The 4,252-nt window shown below is 47.9% G+C and overlaps 1 pseudogene; it reads right to left on the reverse strand.

The window, feature by feature from the left end:
* Nucleotides 1-269: 269 nt before the first annotated feature.
* LOC116902775 lies at nt 270-2,804 on the reverse strand (annotated as a pseudogene).
* Between the last annotated feature and the right edge of the window lie 1,448 nt (nt 2,805-4,252).

Below are 4,252 nucleotides of genomic sequence, written 5' to 3' on the forward strand. Positions count from 1 at the left end.
CCAGGCAGCAGCAGGGTGGTACAGGGGCTGGAGCATATGCCCTGAGGTATACGTATATACCTGTGGCCTGGGGGAGGAGAGAAACACTTGGCAGCATCCTGGAGGGAATCCCCAGGCAGCCTCAAGCCATTCTGCCTCATCAAACACTTTTAGCTCAAGACACATCGAATTACAGTCACCCATTGCCACTGCCACCACTGCAGTCTAGGAGGCTGGCTGGCTGGGTTCTTCACATGTCCATAGCTCCAAGTCCCCCTCCCCAGCCGCCATCAATTGTAATCAGACTCCTTGTCCTCAGCCTTGCAATGCCAACTGAAGAATGCTCTGACAGATTTAAGAGCCACACACTTTCCCTACTGTTCAGTAGGGTCCTTGCTGCTCTCCCAGCTGTAGAAGACATCTTCCTTCACCATGTCCTCATTATATAGAGCACCAAAGAATGTCCGAAGCAGGTTGGCAGGCTGTTCTAAGGTCACTACAAGGACCTGGAGAGCATAGAGTACTTGTAGCTCCTTCTGCTCATTGCACAGGTATTTCTGTCACGGTTTTGCTCTCATTTTCAACACGTGAACATCCACTCAGAGAGGAATCTCAAAGATAATTGCAGAATAGCACTAACACACTGGATGCTATCTGCTGCTCATTCAAGTTGACCTCTATCCAGTCAAGCACGTTGATTACTGTCACTGTCCTTCAGCAGCTTCTCTAGCTGCCTATGCAGCTCCTCACAGGCAAGTGTCCTCTGGCCAGGAGCTTCAGATTCTTCTCCCAAGGTATAGTTCACCTTCTTTTCAGCCACAAATGAGCCAATGTCTTGGCCTAGAAATTTCCTCCAGCTTAGCCCAGCCTCTCGCCACAGCATCCCAACCTTTTTGGGACCCATGTTCTTATATAAGAGACCCAGGATCTCTAGCAAAAAGGAAGTAGCTTTGCCCATGGGTCTCAGAGGCTTCGTAATTTCCCTGAAGAGCTCTCCCATGGTCACTCCATCTTCTTGGAGAATAGGTGTTATCAGTTCTGCCTGGTAAAGCCATACAGGAGGGATATCAATTTCCATGTCCTCAGCCAACTCTCGTGTTTCATACGGTCCTTGATAGTACTGGGCAGTAGAGAGGTGCCCTGCACAGTGCAGTTGGCACAGAATTCGCCTCATATGCTCATGAGCAATGGTACTATGCTCCAGCAAGGACTCTATGCCAAGCCGTACAAAGATGAAGAGCAAGGAGGGTAAAGCCAGCTTCTGGACACACTGTACTGCTTCCTTCATGTCATTGAGATGGAAATATTCCTCAGTGATGGCCTTAGATGTCTTCTCCACCTCATCCGCAGAGTGCAGCCTTTGGAGGGCTCACTGGAGGTAGAGTGGCTTCCAGCTTCACAGGATCCCGACCATGATTCTCTGTGAGGCTAGCTGCCTTGAGGAGTCTCTCAGGCTGGGATGACCGCTCTCTACTTCGCTCCTCTACTTCTTTGCTAAAACTTCTTTTGGTGGCAGGTGTTCTGGCATGATCAAATTGGTCCCCACAGTCACCTCCCCACCCCACCCCCAGCTCACTCTGTTCTAGTCAGTCTCCCTGGTCCCCAGCTTTCTCACCTCGTTCCCGCTTAAACTACTCCTCTGTGTAACACTTCTGTTATCTGTATTCTGTGGGGGTAATATTTGCTGAAGAACAGAAAAGTGATTCAAGGTAGCTGGATGAGTAGCTTCCGATGCTGTGTCTGAGGGCTTGGTTCCTGAGCCTCCGCTGTTGCCCTTGCCCCAACTCAGTAATCCTCCAGGTGCAAAGAGCTGGCTGTTAGAATCAATGGAACCAGGCTTTGTGATCTTGGTGAGCTGTGAGGTGTCAATGGCGCGACTGCCTTTGCTACTTCCAGTATGGGTTCGGCAAGACTGGGTTCTGGAGAGAGGCAATATGGCTCCCCAGTTTCACAAGAGATGGGGTTTGATTCTACTACAGACAATGGTTTCATCTCCATTGTCATGGTGTCCCCAGGAATAGATAGGACTCCAAGATTAGACTCAGATCCCTGCTCCAAAATTGGGGTTGGTGATGGGGTTGGAGAAGGCAACGAAGGCTGAGATTTTGTGCTAAGGCTGTGCTTGGGCCAGACAGTCCTGCCGTCCCCACAATGGCTGCTCCTTGTGACAGGTGACAGGTCATCTGACTGGATAATGACAGCAACCTGAGGAGACGGCCCCATTGGGTTGAGGTTCCAGATTGCCTCCTGTCTGGGGGGGAGGCAGTGCAGGCCCCAGACATGATCTCTTCTGTGATATCCTTCCCTCCTTGTTTTGGGTCTCGAATTTGGATAGTTTTCCGTTCCCTCTTAGGAGCAATCTGGGGTGGTCAGTTCATCAGAACTGGGTCAGGAGCCACATTAGTAGGAAACTGCTGCACACCTTGGGCTGGGTAAACTCGACAGAGCTTGCACCTGGACAGTAGCCTGGGGCTCCTTGTTGCACAGGGTACTGCTGTGTTGGGACAATATATGTGGAATGTCCCTGTCCAGGGATATAGTAGGCTCCTTGGGATGCTGAGTACGAGATCTGGGAAGGGATCACCATTACTTGGGGTCCAGCAGGGTAGATATGGGGAGCTGGGCCAGGACAGGCAGGGGCCACACCCTGCACTGCTAGGGAGCTGGTCCCAGCTAGGGCAGAAGTGCTGGCAGGACTGAGACAGAGTGTGCATTTGTGTAGCTTGAGGCTTGCTAAACACCACCCCAGGGGAAACTCTGGCTGTGGGTGGGAGTCTAGGGGGCTCGGCGAGTGGGGGGGTTGTGGGCTGAGGAGCTTTGTTCATTTCATTTGGTGCCACATCAGGGGCGGCCTACATGCTCTGGGCATCCGAAGGCCTTCAGTCTCCTTTAGTCTGAAGAACCGAGCCCATGCATAGAAGTAGTCCACAACCATTTCCATTTCCCTGCACAGATCTCGCTTGGTGGCCACCACTCAGAACATTTCTTTAAGTGCTTCTTAGCCATTTAAGATTCCTCTCTTGAGAATTCTCTGTTTAGTTCTGTACCCCATTTTTAAATTGGGTTATTTGTTTTTGTTGAAGTCTAACTTTTTGAGTTCTTTATATATTTTGAATATTAGTCCTCTCTGTCCCATTTAGGTTAGTGAAGATCTTTTCCCAAGCTGTAGGCTGATGTTTTGTCCCATTGACAGAGTTCTTTGCCTTAAGAAGCCTTTTCAGTTTCAAGAGATTCCATTTATCGATTGTTGATCTTAGAGTTTAAGCCATTGGTGTTCTGTTCAGGAAATTTTCTTCTGTGCTAATGTGTTCAAGGCTATTTGCCACTTCTCTTTTATTAGATTCAGTGTATCCAGTTTTAGGTTCAGGTTTGTGTAGGGAGATAAATATAGATCAATTTGCATTCTTCTACATGTAGACCTCCAGTTAGACCAGCACCATTTGCTGAACATGCTTTCTTGTTTCCACTGTGTAGTTTTGGCTTTTCGTGTAAAAAATCAAGTGTCTATAGGTGTGTGAGTTTATTTCTGGGTCTTTGATTCTACTTCACTGATCAAAAACTCAAGTGACAGAACATGCTGGTGAGAATGTAGAGAAAAGGAGATACTCTTTCACTTTTGTATAACCACTCTGGAAATCAATATGGTGGTTCCAAACACAATTGAAAATAGTTCTACCTGAAGATTCAGCTATTATCACTCCTGGGCATATACCTAAAAGATGCCCTACCATACCACAAGGGCACATGCACCATATGTTCATAGCAGCCTTATTCGTAATAGCCAGAAGCTGAAAGCAACCCAGATGTTCCTCAACTGAAGAATGGATACAGAAAATGTGGTTCATTTACACTATGGAATACTATCCAGCTATTAAATACAAGAACAACATTAATTTTCCAGGCAAATGGATTGAACTAGGAAATATCCTAGTGAGGTAACCCAGACAGAAAAAGAACAGATGTACTTTGCAGTCGCTGGTACATGGATATTAGCCAAAAAGTACAAAATAGCCATGATGCACCCTTCGGACCCAAATAAGTTAAGCAAGAAGGAAGACCCAAGTAAGGATGCTTAAATCCCACTTAGAAGGGGAAACAGAATAGTCATGAGAGGCAGAGGGAAGGAGGGAACTGGGTAGGAGAGGTGAGGGAGAGGGAAACGGGGGGGGCATGATCAGGTATGGAGAGAGATAGGAAAGAGGGCCAGAGAGTCAGGAGAATGAATGGAATTATGCAGCTTCCGGAGGTTGTTGGGGGAAATCTCTAGAAAATC

This window comes from Rattus rattus, chromosome 6 (assembly GCF_011064425.1).
Source record: "Rattus rattus isolate New Zealand chromosome 6, Rrattus_CSIRO_v1, whole genome shotgun sequence".
Lineage (NCBI taxonomy): Eukaryota > Metazoa > Chordata > Mammalia > Rodentia > Muridae > Rattus > Rattus rattus.